The following is a 19,347-nucleotide window of genomic DNA, read 5'->3' on the forward strand; positions in this document are numbered from 1 at the left end:
TCGTGAATAAGAAAGAACCTAAACTATACAATAAAGAAATTACGGCATATTACATCCACTGGGCATCAAAGTTCGCCACTATGATAATAAAGCACAAGCAGACAGCAGATTACTTACACCGGGCGTCAAAGATTGCCACCAGTGCAAATAAACACGCCGACAAAATAATATACAAAATCGGCAGCACTTCAATAGAGTTCAAGAAAGGTTAGCCCTGCTCGGGAGCTGCAGCGCAAGCAGCTGAGCAAGCTGATGAGACTGCGCTTGTTAAACACTTATATCCTCCTCACTCTGAAAGATAAACAAGAAGACAGATGACAGGTTTTGCACATATAATTATAAGTGCTGACAAATCATCACATTTCTTACTGACGAATAAAGTGACACAGTTTAAAATTGCATTAACACAATACGGTATTGTTCAGGTCAAGACATGGCAGGAAATGACATTGTGAAGCAGTTGGCAGCTTCATGACACCACTGGATTACAGATCAAGAACTCATAAGTATCAATGGTTAGTGTGCTGTCAATTTATCCCATTTCAGATTAGCAAATAAACAGACGGTTTAAATAATAGTAGAAAGATATGACATTGTTTATAGTTAAGACATTGCAGAATATGACATTGTGTTGTAATGGTTGGTTCACCACACCACTGGATTACGGATCAAGAACAGAAGCATACATGCAGTACAAAAGAAGATCACTTGCTCTGTATAGTTTAATTTACATGGTATGAAGAAGGAACTTGGTTGTACAACTGAAAACTTAAATTGAGAAGGACAAACTTTTGTTTATGAACTACATCATAAACTATAAACATGCAATTATATGCAAACACAAAAATAAACAGCTGTTACAGTCATGCCTAACCAAATATACACAACAAAGTTTGAAGGCTTGAGAAGGACAAACCTACATTATTAGTGAAGACAGGCTCTATAAAGCCTTGTCCATGCTTATGGGGGGGGGCAATTTAAGAAGTTTACCACGGAACCTTCTTCATAAGCATTGCCTTTATTCTACATTTTTGTTAAGAGTAAATATAGATGTGATAATATAAGAAAAATGGAGAATATTTAAGATAAGATGAAGAGTGATGCTACATAACCAAGTAGCTATAAATGTAAGTACAGCGATACAGGAAAAAGGTACAGCCAAGAGCAATGCAGAGGAAAACTTCTTCAGTACCAACGGTGTTATCCAACCTTATGGTCAGAGTAAATATAGATCTGATGTGTAGAAAATGGAGGGCAAAGGAAAATAAGATGAAGAGTGATGGTACATGGACAACTACTGGTCAGTATAAGTACACTAACAAAGGACAACAAGTACTTACAAGAACAATGCAGAGCTAAAAAAATTCATTGGCATTGGATATATTCTACACTAATGTAACCATTCATACAGATCAGATAATTTGGAGCGAACAATTGATAAGCAAGCTATCATGCATACTGCTGTCACATAATGAACCAAGTATGTATGCAAGTACAGTGATACAGGATAATAGGTACTAACAAGAGCAAAGCAGCGGGCAGCATATTTGCGATATCCTGTCGTTCTTTTCAAACTGGAATTCTTCTTCAAGCAGATTTCCTGCAAAAAAGATCCGTAAGGCACATGCGGAAAAGTCACTACTAGGGAAAAGGCTAGCAGCAGCGCGGGTTTTAGATGTATCAGTAGCGCGGGGATATGCGCTAATAATAAGGCGCTACAGCTAACACATAGCATTAGCGCGTGCTCACCGGCACTACTGCTACACAAGTGTAGCAGCAGCACTGTTAGCGAAAGCTCGCTACTACTAGTAGCTCTAGCGCGCTTTGCCTGGACGTGCTACTGCTATCGCGGCGCTGCTGCTAACTTTTATACACTCGCTACTACTAATTTAAGTAGTTTTTTTTGGCATATTTGTTTTGTATTTGAACGGGCTTTATAGAAGTATCTTTAGCACATAGAAATGTCATCATGATACACATACAAATGCCTGCGAGACCACAAATGTAATCATAGCATGTACATACAAATAGTCTCCTGATAATCATCATCCAACACAAAGTGATATCTTGTCATCATCTCGAAAATAGCGATACATGCAAGTCTCGAATACAAGCAACTACAACAACGTCATCCATCTAAACAAAGTTATACGCAAGAAGTGCTATCACTATGAGTGAGAGCGGAACTATGCAGTACATGAGGTGGCGGTTACGAGTCCTCTCTCGCGCTAGCGTGAACCTCAAGTAACTAGCTTCTCCTTCTTGTCTGCTTTTGAAGCCTTTATGGCTGGCGCCCGTGAACCCATTCACTTGTGCCTGACACTCATGCCACTCATTGTACACCCCCGGAACCTTCCCTTTGTACACGACATAGCAATTCCATCTCGCCATCAAGAAACTAGGTACCTGTTAGAGATGCATGTTCATGAAGAGGATGTACAATCATATATATGCAACAAAATATACTAGAGCAACACCGAAAAAGAAAGGGTTAGCAACTAGATGCAACATACAGTATGCAAATTAATTAACTAGAGGTACGCAGGTCATCGTACGCAAACTAACAAAGTAGCGTTACGCAAGTTCGGCAGGGACCGTGGACGTCACAAAGTTTCATCGCTACAAAAAGTATACAAGTTCAACCGACACATATCATCATCATCGGCATCATAAATCACTAGAAGTTCCATCCTTCCATATCATCGAGGACGAACCCTAGCTTCTTGAATGGCGTGAGGTCTAGACATTGCATGCCTATGCGAGTTCGGACGTCAGCTCGCGATATAGGGCCGTGGTGGAACATCCCCTTCTCATCGACGACTTCTCTCATGATGATCGTCGCAATGTCGCTTTGGATGTGAAAGAAGTCGTCTCTAAGCTTATAATCTGCTTCTCCATGAGATTCTATCCACTTGTGGATATGATCATCATTTCTGCTATTAATGCGAAGCTTTTGGTGATTCGTGTTGAACTGAATCATGAGATGGACGATGTAGAATCCATCCTTCTTTCTTGGTTTTGGGACAAGGATGCAGGAGAAGTTAGTTTTATGCGCGAAACCCATCTTCTTGTTCCTTTGTTTCTTGATCTGCACGTGGCCACCTCTAAAGCTGAAGCCTTGCAGAGTATCATCTAGAATATTCATTATGTGGGTGTAGTCTTTTTTCTCGTAGTCTCTGGAAGGGTCAAAATACACGGCGTGGGAGACTTGCGGGTAAAGAACGATAAGGACGGCGCGCCCGTTGCTGCGGGGAAAAGACACCTCAAATTATTCCCCATATGAGAGATAAGGAATGATTGAAATGTACGAAAGGGTTGTCCGGAACTGACTTACTTTAGATGATAAGGCACGAGGACAATTTCCCGGTCCTTATTCTGTACCATGAAGTTTTGGAGGTACTCCCTAGCAGTTTCACGCTCTAAGTCGCCGAGACTCAAGAAAGACTCGTGCATGTAGTACGGATCCGCCAGATAAATTTGCGAGACTTCATCACTCTTCATGACGGAGCTCATATGTAGCGCAAAAAGGCGGACGATAGTAAAATCAAGCCGCCTTGTTAGAAACATCTCAAAGATATGGTCAAACCGCAGGAAGAACACCTCCGCAGGCCATGTGTCGACGTAGCACTTCCCCTCAGGCACACGAGCCGTGTATGTCGGATATCCTGGATCCTTTGAGGCTAATAGGCTTTTCTCAGTCGATAGCACATGGTCGTGCAGTCTCCTGAGATCCCCTGATAGTGCCTCCAGCGGTTTTGGCGGTAGCATCGGCTCGCCCGTGAGATGGAACATGACCGCACCTTTCACGGGTACACGCTCTTCAGAATGCATCGTCTGGCTACTATGTGCTCTGGCTTGTTTGGAGGCAGTTACCTTCCCCGATCTCTTCCACTCCTTTTTCTTGGGCACACCTTCCAGACCCTTCCTTAACCCCTGCCCCAGTGTTCCCGGGCTAAGTACTGTACGACCCTCGCACCCGGCTAGTTGAGCCTGTGTTGAGGCGGCATCTTCAGGCGTGTCCTATGAGGATTTCATGACGAGAGACTTTTTGCAATCCATGCTACGCCCCTGCCCGGGCATATCATCCATATCCTCATTAGCAAGCTGATAGCCCGATTCGTCATATGGTTGACTCATCATATCTATGTCACAGTCATACGCGTTTGTATTGAGGTAATCCATAGGGTCAACCTCCGTCTCATCATCCATTCTCTGTTCTACAGGAGAAATTACATCAGCCAGTACTATTGCACCCCCTTCATCATGTTGTCCGCCGCTCTCACCCGGCACTACAGGAGCTGGTAATTGCGTAGGCGGGGTGGTGGTCTCCGCACATGCTTGTTGATGTGTGGTAGTTATTGGTGTGCTCTCCGCCGGCTCTAGACGAATAAGATTCTTCGGCCATAGCAGCACCCAATTCTTGCAACTTCCAATCCGCGGCGGGGTCTCGTCGTCCGCTCCCACATGCTGTACTCGAGGAGGCAAATCCTCGTGCCTCGATTTCACACTGGTCAAGCTAACCCTGAAGTGCCCAGCGGGGATCGGCTGGTTGTGGAACGTGCGTTGAGAGGGGTCCATTATCATCCCCTTTCCCACGTCCACCTTCCGGCCTTTGATCAAGTAGAGTGTGGTGCACGGGGTTTCTTTCGCCTGCAAACAAATATGTCTGTGGCGTAAAACAACCGAAAGGCAACAAAAATGGAATATTATATATATATATATATATATATGTTGGTGCGACATGTAATTACCGTGACGGCGTCGAGCTCAGCCAAAGACAAAGGCCCACCTAGAGCGCCTGAAACTGACGACGGGCTGCTATGAGCGGGAGCGGCTGCGAGAGGAGGCCCGGTTGCGTGAGCATGTGATGGTGCGATGGTGTTGTTGTTCATGGAGTTGCTCCCGATGAAACTGGGCAACGGGAAATCCTGTACTGTCTTGTCTAGATTTTCCTTCGCCCAGTTGATGATAACAGGAACCAAGTTAGTAGCGAAATCATTTCTGCAGGTAGTTACAGCTGCATTGACTGCCTGCTGTAGCAACTCATATTTGTCCTCGGCTGCTTTTTTCGTGTCCTCAGTTGCTTTTTTCTCGACCGCAAGCTTCACCTTCGCGTCGATGTCCGCCTGACTAAACTTCTTTTTCTTATTCTTGGCCTCCGGGCCCTCGTTGTAAAACACCTTCCACGTGGCGCAGTCTCCAGCGTAGTGCAATAGTATTGTGGTCCAAAGGGAGTCCCTTAAGTTCCTTCAAGGCCCGGTTGAGAGGGGTGTCCCACTTGGGCCTCATCGGAGAAGTAGGGCTTTCGGCTGCAAGCTGGTGTTGCTTCTCCAGTAGTCTAATCAATTTCCTCGTGATCTTGTCTGTGTATGTCAGGACCCCGACTCAATGCCACATCGATCTAGCATGTAACACCTCATATCACTTTGCGGCCTCACGCACGGTATCCCCACGGTGTCGCCTTACCTTTGTCCGGGACCGTTTGCGCCTTTTGGCACACGTATATGATGGTGTCGCTAGCATCCATATGATAAAGAGCCCGGGCTGACATGGCTAGTCGTAAACCCAAAGTGGCACTAACTTACAGGGACAGGCATCCATGACCCAGCATCGAACGTGTCGGTCATCAGCGAGTGAATCCAGGCTGTAGCACTGGGCTAACAGGACTCCGGCGAACCGGGCTGTAGCGGGCTAGCAGGACTCCGGTATTCATCGCATGACATTTCCCCGAAGGGACAGACACAGGATCGAAGAAGGACACATGTCGGCCAACCTAAGTGTTCCGGAGCAGTAGCAAGCTACCAGGGCTCAGTGGAAGCACTAGGAGACATTTCCCGGTAAGAGAGTCTACTAGGGATAAACAACTAGATAGTCAGATCCCACACATAGCAGTACACATTACACGTACGCATAATATGCAAGTATGTGATGTACAACATGGCATCACAGCATAACTCAACAACTCAAATAGATAAAGACTCAGAAGAGCCATCACAGCATTATTACAAACAGGGGTCACATGACCCAACAGTCAGAGCAATCAAGCAACAAGCGGAAGCATTACATGTCTGAGTACAGACATCTATAAATGAAAAAGGCTGAACGCCTGACTATCTACAACGTCCGATCAAGATCGTAGCTGAGGTACTAGCTACTAGTCGAAGTCCACGAGAACACTAGTAAGACCGAAGTCTCAGCTGCAAAAACATAAATAAAGCAACATGAGTACAAAGGTACTCAGCAAGACTTACATCAGATCCTATCGTACATGCATTTGTATCAAGAGGGTAATGTGGGGTTTAGTTGCAGCAAGCCAGCTTTGACTCTGTGGCTATCCTATTCTACGACTACCAGAAACTCTGGAGGTGAAACAACGTACACGAGTCCACTAATCACCACACAATACACTACTATGGATTCATCCCCGTCTCCCTACGAGAAGGCCATCCATAGCACTCACACTTGTCTTGAGCATTTTATAGTATCCACTTCAAGTTGTCTATGTACCATGTAAGCATCCAAGAAGTCCATAACCGCGGACCCGGCTATTCGAATAGATCATGTTAACCCTGCAGGGGTGTACTTCTTCACACACGCTCTCGCCACTTACCGCCATGTACACGTCATGTATCTCGGCAACCTTCAAGCGGAAGCCTGGCGAGGGTGTCGGCCACGACCTAACTAACCACACAAGACTCTAGTCCAGGTTTATCGCCTATTCGGGTTCCATCCGCAAGGAAATCCGGCCGGGGTGTCGCTTACGGCCCCAAACGATGTGAGCAGGGTTCCCGAGCCCACCATCCGGGTGCCACTCGGTACACCAGGCCACGTGTGCCTAGTCTGTCCCAAGCCCACCCTGCCGGGTGCCACTTGGTAGAAAAATAGCACTACCTACAAACACCAGAAACTAGTTGCGACTCCTGGACAGAGACCAAGTTGGTTAATAAGTCGAGAGGGGTCGAGTTACCGGAACCCAATGTGTGGTAGTATCGAGTCATTGGACAACATACATAGAACTCAGTGCTTAAGGACGGTTCCAGTGAGACAACCCACCATGTACTCCTACACGGCCTCTCACCGCTACCTTTACCAAATCGTGTTCACACACTTCACTCTCAGCATCAGAACATATCGTAACACTCCAATTCATTCCCAATGAACCAGACCTGACACAACTCTAAGCAATAGCAGGCATAGCATGGTAGGAACACAACAATGGCTTCAATCAACTCCTACACATGCTAGTGGGTTTCAACTATTTACTGTGGCAATGACAGGTCATGTAGAGGAATGGGTTCAACTACCGCAGCACAAAGTAGCAGATGAATCGTTGTTGTCCTAATGCAATAACTGAGAGCAGGAGCGAGAGAGTAGGGTTTTATCGAAATGAACAAGGGGGGTTTGCTTGCCTAGTAAAACAACAAGGGAGGCACTGCTTCACAGACAGGTACTCTGGAACGTCTCCGGAGCAGGACCTATCGAGAAGGAACGGTGCCGGCAATCAATACACAATCATATGCAACAATATGATGCATGAACATGGCATGTAAATGTGATGCTGTTTGAGCTAATGCAACTAGTAAACATTTGGTTTGAAGTCCATTTGAACCAAAGGTTCAAATGCATTTCTAAATTAAGTCTCTTATATATGCCCTAATGTGTTTTCCCATATTCAGCATGTACAAGTTGGTTTTTCATGCATGAAACTAGTACAGATGGAAAGGTTGCATTTTTCTGATAATTTTTCATATATAAATTATTTTAATCTGAGCTACGGTTGAATTGTTATGAATTTTTGAAGTTTAAAACAATTTCTGGAATTTCCTGATTTAATTTAAATCCAGAAATTATATATTGCGTCAGCATTGAGTAAGCATGACGTCAGCAGTCAACTGGGCTGGTCCGGGTCAAACCTGACGTGTGGGGCCCACACGTCAGTGACAGGGGGTTAAACAGGGTTAGTTTAATCCTAATTAAAAAGATTAGTGGCGCTGGGGCCCACTGTCAGTGTCAGGGTTAATTAACAGAGTTGATTAAATTTAAACTAATCCTAAACTAAAATTAGTCAGGGCCGGGGCCCACATGTCATTGACTCTGGGTAGTCAAACCCCAGGTTAACTGGGGGGGTTAGCGCGGGTTGACCGGTCAATCCCGCCGGTGTTTAGCCGCCGGCGAGGCCGAGCGCGGCGGAGGGGCTCGGGAACGTCGCTCCGGCGACCATTCGGGCGGCGGAGACCACGAGAGCGAAGCCCGCGCTCACGCGCATCCAGTGGAACACGCGGGAGGCTGCGGGGGCGGCGGAGCTCGCCGGAGCAGAGCTCACGGCGGCGGACGGAGTTCGGCCTCGAGCGGGAGCACAGCTACGGCGCACGGGGAGGAAGAAGAGAAGGGGGAACAGGCGCAGAAGCTCACGGCGGAGGCGACGGGATGGTCAACAGGCTCGGGGACGAGTCGGAGACGACGGACGGGCGCCGACGATCTCGGGCGGCCGACGACGAAGATGACGGCGATGGCGGCTCCTCGGGGCACTCCGGCTTGCGTGGCTCGGCGAGGATGTAGCTGACGACGAGGCGGAGCTCCTGGGCACAACGGGGAGGCGAGGGGGAGGCGGTGGCTATGGCCACGGCGTGCGGCGGCGACGGCAGCGCTTCGGGCGCGGGGAGAGGGAGAGATGCAGGGGAGGGAGAGGAACGAGAGAGCGAGGAAGAGATCCGGGGCGGTGCTGGGCGCTTCTGGCGAGGCCAGGGCGTCGAGGGGGAGGGCACGCAGGCAGCTGCCGTGGCACGCATGCGCGTGGTGTGCGGCGACCACGCGCCCTGTCCCTCTGGCGCGAGGAGGGGGACGACTGGCGTCGGCCAGTCAGCTGGGCCGAGCTACTGGGCCGATCGGGTAAGTGGCCCAGGTAAGTCTCTCTCCCCTTTTCTGTTTTCTTTTCTAATTTTCTGACATTTGTTTGGTTTAATAAAAATACTAAACCATTTTATTTTATTATGCCAATTTTTGTAGGGGCTAATGGTATTATTCCAGAGCTCCTCAACAAATGGCACAATTTTGGACATATAAAACATATATAACATTTATATATCCAAGCAAATAATTATTGTATTAATTCCAAATGTCCAAAATAAAATACTTATGAGGTCCTGAAAATATTGGTTTTATTTTTTTATCTCTGTCCAATATTTTCAGAGGGCAACATGAGCATTTTCTTGGACCCTTTTGGAGAAATTTTTATTTGGGTCATTTCCAAAAATGAATCTGAGGGTTCCACCAATCCTCATTTCAAATTTAAATGAAATTTAAACATGATGCACAAATGACTAGCTAGTCTAGGTCATACCAGGCTAGGGATGTGACAACTCGCCCCCACTTGAAAGAATCTCGTCTCGAGATTCAGGGGTCGACGGAAAGAAAGTGGGGTACTCCAGTCGAAGACGATCTTCTCGCTCCCAAGTAGCCTCTCTCTCGGAATGATGAGACCACTGAACTTTGAGAAACTTGATGTTCTGACGTCGGGTAACACGCTCTGCTTGATCAAGAATGCGAACCGGGTACTCTCGGTATGTGAGGTTATCTTGGAGATCAAGTGTTTCGTGGTCCACTCCGCGGATGGGATCCGAGAAGCAACGCCTGAGTTGAGAGACGTGGAAGACATCATGAACTCGAGAAAGATGTGGAGGTAGTTCCAATTGGTAGGAAACCTCTCCTTGTTTAGCGAGAATACGAAAAGGACCAATGTAACGAGGAGCCAACTTGCCCTTGATACCGAAACGATGGGTACCCTTCAAAGGAGTAACCCGAAGGTAAGCTTGGTCGCCAATTTCATAAGTCATATCCTTATGATGACGATCGTACTGACTTTTCTGACGAGACTGGGCTGTTTTCAAATTCTCACGAATGATGCGAACTTGCTCTTCTGCCTCCTGGATCATATCCGGTCCAAAGAATTGTCTTTCACCGGTTTCTGACCAGTTCAAAGGTGTTCGACATCTTCGTCCATAGAGAACCTCAAAAGGAGCTTTCTTGAGGCTGGATTGGTAGCTATTGTTATAAGCAAACTCGGCGAAAGGAAGACATTTCTCCCAATCCATACCGAATGAGATAACGCAAGCTCTGAGCATGTCTTCGAGAATTTGATTGACCCGTTCCACCTGACCACTCGACTGAGGGTGGAAAGCGGTACTGAAGGAAAGATGGGTTCCCATGGCAGTTTGGAAACTCTCCCAGAAATGAGAAGTGAAAAGGCTGCCACGGTCTGAATTGATCTCTAGTGGAACACCATGGAGTGATACTATTCGAGAAATGTATAAGTCAGCAAGCTGACTAGCAGTGATACTCTCTCGAACAGGAAGGAAGTGAGCCACTTTGGAGAGACGATCAATGACTACGAAGATAGCATTATTCCCTCTCTTGGTCCTGGGAAAGCCGGTGATGAAGTCCATACCAACTTTATCCCATTTCCATTCAGGAATAGCTAAAGGCTGAAGGGTGCCAGCAGGTCTTTGATGCTCTGCCTTAACGCGATGACAAATGTCACATTTAGCAATGAACTCAGCGATTTCTCTCTTCATCCTAGTCCACCAGAACCTCTGGCGTAGGTCCTGATACATCTTAGTACTACCGGGATGAATGGTGAGAGGAGATTCATGCGCCTCCTTAAGAATCAACTGTCGAAGATGTTGCTTCTTGGGAACCACCAAGCGATTCTCAAAGAAAACAACACCACGGCCATCCATAGAGAAACATCCACCAACTCCCTTCTTAATGTTTCTCTTGATCCGGGTAATCCCTGTATCATGCTTCTGGGCTTCTATGATAGGGTCCACAAGGGTAGGTTTCGCCACCAAGGTAGAAAGAAAACCACGAGGAGCTATGTGAAGATTAAGCTTACAGAATTCCTCATGGAGAAGTGGTTGGCCTTGCTGCAACATGAGATTGTTGCAATAGGATTTACGGCTTAGAGCATCAGCCATGACATTGGCTTTGCCTGGGGTGTAGGTAATCCCTAGATCATAATCTGTGATTAACTCCAACCAACGTCTTTGCCTAAGGTTCAGATCCGGTTGGGTGAAGATATACTTGAGACTCTGGTGATCGGTGTAGATCTCGCAACGTTTACCAAGGAGGTAATGTCGCCAGGTCTTGAGTGCATAGACTACGGCTGCAAGCTCTAGATCATGTGTAGGATAATTCTCCTCATGTGGATGCAACTGTCGAGATGCATAGGCAATCACATGACGATCCTGCATAAGAATGCAACCTAGTCCCTGTCGTGAGGCGTCGCAGTAGATAATAAAGTCTTTAGTGAAATCCGGTGGCACAAGTATGGGAGCAGAAGTCAGGCGTCTTTTCAGTTCCTGAAAACTGTACTCACACTGTGGGGACCACTCGAACTTTTTATCTTTCTTGAGAAGTTCCGTGAGGGGTTTGGCTACTTTGGAGAAGTTTTCAACAAAGCAGCGACAATAGCTGGCTAGACCAAGGAAGCTCCTAACTTGTTTCACAGTCTCAGGTGGAGTCCAATCGAGAACGGCTTGAACTCTCTCGGGATTGACAGCAATGCCCTTACCAGAGATTACGTGGCCTAGGTAGGTCACTTCTGGCAACCAAAATTCACACTTGGAGAACTTGGCATAAAGGCGGTGTTCTCTGAGTTTTTCTAAAACAAGTCTAAGATGTTCGGCATGCTCTTCCTCGTTCTTCGAGTAAATAAGAATATCATCGAGGTAAACCACGACGAACTTATCTAAGTACTCCATGAAGATCGAGTTCATCAAGCGGGAGAATGTAGCTGGGGCATTGGTTAGACCAAAGGACATGACGGTGTACTCGTACTGACCATAACGAGTGACAAAAGCTGTCTTGGGAATGTCCCCGTTTCTGATCTTGATTTGATGGTATCCTAACCTTAAATCCATCTTGGAGAAGACTGAGGATCCAGCGAGCTGATCATACAGGTCGTTGATCCTGGGGAGCGGATACTTGTTCTTTATCGTGACCAAATTAACGGGACGATAATCTACAACCATCCGGTCCGTACCATCCTTCTTCTTGACGAAGAGGACGGGGCAAGCCCAAGGATAAGACCTGGGACGGATGAAACCCTTTTGCAAGGACTCATCGAGTTGTTTCTTAAGCTCGGCTAATTCTAGGGGTGCCATCTTGTAAGGTCTCCGGGAGATTGGAGCTGTTCCTGGGATAAGATCTATGACGAACTCTACATCTCTGTCAGGTGGAACACCTGGCAGTTCCTCTGGAAAGACATCCGGAAAGTCACGGACTACCGGGATATCTTCAAGGTCTGGAAGAGGGCTGGCATTAAGAGAATAGAGCTGACGCTTTGCAACTCTAGTGGAGACGGTGACTAACTTGCCAGATGGGTGTGTAAGCTGAACAGATCTTGTGTAGCAATCAATCTTGGCATGATGAGCTGTCATCCAGTCCATACCCAAGATGATGTTAATATCTGAGGACTTGAGGGCTACAAGTGATGCAAGGAATACAAGTCTATCAACAAGGATTTCATTACCATGGCTGATTCTGGTGGTCTGCCATCTAGACCCTGGGGTTTGGACTTCAAGCGGAGTTGGCATATCACAAAATGAAATGTCGTGCAAACGAGCATAGCCTTCAGAAATGAAGGAGTGAGATGCCCCAGTATCAAATAGAACTGATGCTGGGTGACAATTGACAAGGAGTGTACCAAGAACGACATCTGGATCATCATGAGCGTCTTTAGCTGAGACGTGATGCACACGTCCACGTTCAGTGGAAACTGACTTGACACTGATCATCTGGCGTGATGTCTTAATACAGCCAACAGTCTTCTCGGCCTTGGGTGGAGCATAACTAGTCTGAGAGCAATCACGTGCATAGTGTCCAGGCTTCCCGCATGTGAAGCAAGTCCCTGAGGTTGGACGTGGACCCGCACTGACAAGCGGTCTACCAGTAGGCCTGGGTGGAACATATGACTGAGTTGGGGAAGGCACCACAGAGGATGGCCCCGGCGTATATCCGGAAGGAAGAGCAGAGTTTGGAACCCAAATCCGGCGCTTCTGGGAACTAGAGCCAGAGGAGGATCCCAAATCATGGGTGTGCTTACGAGACTCCTCGTAAGTGAGCTGAGCTGTCTCTGCATTAATGGCCTTGTTCACAAGAGCTTGGAATGTATCACAATGATGCAGGTGGAGATCGCGACGCAACTTGGGGTTGAGACCCTTCCGGAACCTAGCCTGCTTCTTAGCGTCCATGGACACTTCTTCTGTGGCATAACGGGCAAGGTTCTCGAACTCTCTGCTATAAGCATCAACAGCCATCCTACTCTGGGTGAGACTACAGAACTCTTCTCTCTTGCGATCAAGGAGGGCTTGGGGAATGTGATGCTCACGAAAAGCCTCGGTGAAATCCTTCCAGGTAGGAATCTGGCCAGCTGGAAGCATAGCCTCATAGTTCTGCCACCAAAGACTAGCAGGACCTTCCAGGTGGTATGTGGCATAAGTGACCTTGTCATCTTCAGCTACGTTCGCAGAACGCAGCTTATGGGTGATGCTACGGAGCCAATCATCTGCATCGAGTGGCTCGATGGAATGATGAAAAGTAGGTGGGTGCAAGCGAATGAAATCATGAATGGTAGCAGACCCTTTGAACTGATGTGCGGTGTTCTCCTCGATACGTGCCAACAAACGATTAGACTCACGCTTGTTCCTCTCCATCTCTAACATGAACTCTGTCAACGAAGGCTGGTCAGGAGGATCCTCATCCCTACCATCTCCATGGTTCTGGCTACGAGCGACGAAACTTCGCTTAGCTGATGACATCCTGAGAGACGAACCAAGGACGGAATCAGCATCAACTATCGACTGTAGAATGTAGGACAAGGAATTAGTATCACTCGAACTCCTAGGGAAATTCCGGCAGCATAACGGCAGTAAAATGCTCAGAATGAGACATCCTACTAAAAATGGGGTAGTACAACAACTCAACATCACCACTCAAGGTTCTGGGATAGTACTAAACAGACTACACCGGAAGTACTCGAAACTGGGGTATGACTCTGATCAACCAGTCTTATGGAACTACGGAGTAGTAACACGTGATCCTGATAGACGGAAGAGAAGCCTAGTTCCTTAACCCCGGAGGAAGATAGGAGGACTCAGATCAGAAGGCCATGAGGTAAAGGAGTAAAAGAGCCTTACGTTCCTTCCCACAATCAATTCCCTTACATAACTAAAGAATTTCTAGACTCAACTTCGACCAGTATGGCTTGGTAAACCTACAGGCAGTCAGGCTCTGATACCAAAGCTGTCAGGACCCCGACTCAATGCCACATCGATCTAGCATGTAACACCTCATATCACTTTGCGGCCTCACGCACGGTATCCCCACGGTGTCGCCTTACCTTTGTCCGGGACCGTTTGCGCCTTTTGGCACACGTATATGATGGTGTCGCTAGCATCCATATGATAAAGAGCCCGGGCTGACATGGCTAGTCGTAAACCCAAAGTGGCACTAACTTACAGGGACAGGCATCCATGACCCAGCATCGAACGTGTCGGTCATCAGCGAGTGAATCCAGGCTGTAGCACTGGGCTAACAGGACTCCGGCGAACCGGGCTATAGCGGGCTAGCAGGACTCCGGTATTCATCGCGTGACATTTCCCCGAAGGGACAGACACAGGATCGAAGAAGGACACATGCCGGCCAACCTAAGTGTTCCGGAGCAGTAGCAAGCTACCAGGGCTCAGTGGAAGCACTAGGAGACATTTCCCGGTAAGAGAGTCTACTAGGGATAAACAACTAGATAGTCAGATCCCACACATAGCAGTACACATTACACGTACGCATAATATGCAAGTATGTGATGTACAACATGGCATCACAGCATAACTCAACAACTCAAATAGATAAAGACTCAGAAGAGCCATCACAGCATTATTACAAACAGGGGTCACATGACCCAACAGTCAGAGCAATCAAACAACAAGCGGAAGCATTACATGTCTGAGTACAGACATCTATAAATGAAAAAGGCTGAACGCCTGACTATCTACAACGTCCGACCAAGATCGTAGCTGAGGTACTAGCTACTAGTCGAAGTCCACGAGAACACTAGTAAGACCGAAGTCTCAGCTGCAAAAACATAAATAAAGCAACATGAGTACAAAGGTACTCAGCAAGACTTACATCAGATCCTATCGTACATGCATTTGTATCAAGAGGGTAATGTGGGGTTTAGTTGCAGCAAGCCAGCTTTGACTCTGTGGCTATCCTATTCTACGACTACCAGAAACTCTGGAGGTGAAACAACTTACACGAGTCCACTAATCACCACACAATACACTACTATGGATTCATCCCCGTCTCCCTACGAGAAGGCCATCCATAGCACTCACACTTGTCTTGAGCATTTTATAGTATCCACTTCAAGTTGTCTATGTACCATGTAAGCATCCAAGAAGTCCATAACCGCGGACCCGGCTATTCGAATAGATCATGTTAACCCTACAGGGGTGTACTTCTTCACACACGCTCTCGCCACTTACCGCCATGTACACGTCATGTATCTCGGCAACCTTCAAGCGGAAGCCTGGCGAGGGTGTCGGCCATGACCTATCTAACCACACAAGACTCTAGTCCAGGTTTATCGCCTATTCGGGTTCCATCCGCAAGGAAATCCGGCCGGGGTGTCGCTTACGGCCCCAAACGATGTGAGCAGGGTTCCCGAGCCCACCATCCGGGTGCCACTCGGTACACCAGGCCACGTGTGCCTAGTCTGTCCCAAGCCCACCCTGCCGGGTGCCACTTGGTAGAAAAATAGCACTACCTACAAACACCAGAAACTAGTTGCGACTCCTGGACAGAGACCAAGTTGGTTAATAAGTCGAGAGGGGTCGAGTTACCGGAACCCAATGTGTGGTAGTATCGAGTCATTGGACAACATACATAGAACTCAGTGCTTAAGGACGGTTCCAGTGAGACAACCCACCATGTACTCCTACACGGCCTCTCACCGCTACCTTTACCAAATCGTGTTCACACACTTCACTCTCAGCATCAGAACATATCGTAACACTCCAATTCATTCCCAATGAACCAGACCTGACACAACTCTAAGCAATAGCAGGCATAGCATGGTAGGAACACAACAATGGCTTCAATCAACTCCTACACATGCTAGTGGGTTTCAACTATTTACTGTGGCAATGACAGGTCATGCAGAGGAATGGGTTCAACTACCGCAGCACAAAGTAGCAGATGAATCGTTGTTGTCCTAATGCAATAACTGAGAGCAGGAGCGAGAGAGTAGGGTTTTATCGAAATGAACAAGGGGGGTTTGCTTGCCTGGTAAAACAACAAGGGAGGCACTGCTTCACAGACAGGTACTCTGGAACGTCTCCGGAGCAGGACCTATCGAGAAGGAACGGTGCCGGCAATCAATACACAATCATATGCAACAATATGATGCATGAACATGGCATGTAAATGTGATGTTGTTTGAGCTGATGCAACTAGTAAACATTTGGTTTGAAGTCCATTTGAACCAAAGGTTCAAATGCATTTCTAAATTAAGTCTCTTATATATGCCCTAATGTGTTTTCCCATATTCAGCATGTATAAGTTGGTTTTTCATGCATGAAACTAGTACAGATGGAAAGGTTGCATTTTTCTGATAATTTTTCATATATAAATTATTTTAATCTGAGCTACGGTTGAATTGTTATGAATTTTTGAAGTTTAAAACAATTTCTGGAATTTCCTGATTTAATTTAAATCCAGAAATTATATATTGCGTCAGCATTGAGTAAGCATGACGTCAGCAGTCAACTGGGCTGGTCCAGGTCAAACCTGACGTGTGGGGTCCACACGTCAGTGACAGGGGGTTAAACAGGGTTAGTTTAATCCTAATTAAAAAGATTAGTGGCGCTGGGGCCCACTGTCAGTGTCAGGGTTAATTAACAGAGTTGATTAAATTTAAACTAATCCTAAACTAAAATTAGTCAGGGCCGGGGCCCACATGTCATTGACTCTGGGTAGTCAAACCCCAGGTCAACTGGGGGGGTTAGCGCGGGTTGACCGGTCAATCCCGCCGGCGTTTAGCCGCCGGCGAGGCCGAGCGCGGCGGAGGGGCTCGGGAACGTCGCCCCGGCGACCATTCGGGCGGCGGAGACCACGAGAGCGAAGCCCGCGCTCACGCGCATCCAGTGGAACATGCGGGAGGCTGCGGGGGCGGCGGAGCTCGCCGGAGCAGAGCTCACGGCGGCGGCCGGAGTTCGGCCTCGAGCGGGAGCACAGCTACGGCGCACGGGGAGGAAGAAGAGAAGGGGGAACAGGCGCAGAAGCTCACGGCGGAGGCGACGGGATGGTCAACAGGCTCGGGGACGAGTCGGAGACGACGGACGGGCGCCGACGATCTCGGGCGGCCGACGACGAAGATGACGGCGATGGCGGCTCCTCGGGGCACTCCGGCTTGTGTGGCTCGGCGAGGAGGTAGCTGGCGACGAGGCGGAGCTCCTGGGCACGACGGGGAGGCGAGGGGGAGGCGGTGGCTATGGCCACGGCGTGCGGCGGCGACGGCAGCGCTTCGGGCGCGGGGAGAGGGAGAGATGCAGGGGAGGGAGAGGAACGAGAGAGCGAGGGAGAGATCCGGGGCGGTGCTGGGCGCTTCTGGCGAGGCCAGGGCGTCGAGGGGGAGGGCACACAGGCAGCTGCCGTGGCGCGCATGCGCGCGGTGTGCGGCGACCACGCGCCCTGTCCCTCTGGCGCGAGGAGGGGGACGACTGGCGTCGGCCAGTCAGCTGGGCCGAGCTACTGGGCCGATCGGGTAAGTGGCCCAGGTAAGTCTCTCTCCCCTTTTCTGTTTTCTTTTCTAATTTTCTGACATTTGTTTGGTTTAATAAAAATACTAAACCATTTTATTTTATTATGCCAATTTTTGTAGGGGCTAATGGTATTATTCCAGAGCTCCTCAACAAATGGCACAATTTTGGACATATAAAACATATATAACATTTATATATCCAAGCAACTAATTATTGTATTAATTCCAAATGTCCAAAATAAAATACTTAGGAGGTCCTGAAAATATTGGTTTGATTTTTTTATCTCTGTCCAATATTTTCAGAGGGCAACATGAGCATTTTCTTGGACCCTTTTGGAGAAATTTTTATTTGGGTCATTTCCAAAAATGAATCTGAGGGTTCCACCAATCCTCATTTCAAATTTAAATGAAATTTAAACATGATGCACAAATGACTAGCTAGTCTAGGTCATACCAGGCTAGGGATGTGACAGTGTAAAAAACCGTTTTCTCCTTGTCGCACTTGTAGCGGGCCCTGATGAAGTCATTGTCCAAGGGGTTGGTGAACTTCGCGAAGGGGTCTGGGATACCCGCGGCTTCACGTTCCGCGTCCTCCTTATCCCATATGGGCCTTTTACCGAGGTAGCCACGGCTTCCGAGGCGATGCTTCCCCGTGTTCCTTTGCTGAAGGCTCTTGAATTTCACAGCCTTAGCCTTGGCTGTCTCAGTAGCGCAAGTGTCCTTGAACTTTTCGAACTCCTCTTCCGTAAGTGTCGGATTTTCCTCCAGAATCTTGGACAGGGGTTCATCAGCCTCAATAGCTCGTTTCACCCTCCCTTACCAGGAGGCAAAATCATTGCTAAACATGCCCATGGTGTGATTGTTAATCTTTTCCATCTTTGGATCATCCCACGGTTGTTCTATGTTATCATCCCGGTCGGGGATCTTGAATCTCTTGTGCAACTTCGTTAGGAGCAACTGCGTCAAACGTTCTTTACTCCTTAAGTCATCGTCGTTGATGCTCGCGCATTCCCGTAGGATGCATCCTACTTGGTTCCCATAGCACTTGCGAGGTTCTTCCGGCTCTAATGGCTCGAACTTGCCAGGTGCCATCTTTGTGATCACAAGTCGTCCAATCCCTAGTTTGTTAGGTTTTCGTATCCTCTGCTTCTTATGCTTCCTATTTTCGGCATCAGTACCATCATCGAGGCCGACCTGCAAACCTTTCTTAGCAGTCAAATAGTCAAGGTACTCTTGTTCACCCTCATAATCCATCTCATCTGCATCTTGGTCAGAAGGCCCAGTTTCTTCATTGTTCGACATGTTTCCTATGATTAAGTGTCCTCATTTATTTCTAAAAGTATGAATAAATGAGAAATGACATAAAAAGAAATCTATGTGCCAGCACTCGATATGCCAACTATGTAGCACAAATCATGCCTTTATTCATGGGAAATTTCGGCATGACCTTTGCTAAAAAATGGACATATCGAGCACCTGAAATTCACCGGAATGGAAATGAATCAACATTCCGGCGTAACATAGGCCAC

The sequence above is a fragment of the Triticum aestivum genome, chromosome 3B (assembly GCF_018294505.1).
Source record: "Triticum aestivum cultivar Chinese Spring chromosome 3B, IWGSC CS RefSeq v2.1, whole genome shotgun sequence".
NCBI classification, from domain to species: Eukaryota; Viridiplantae; Streptophyta; class Magnoliopsida; order Poales; family Poaceae; genus Triticum; species Triticum aestivum.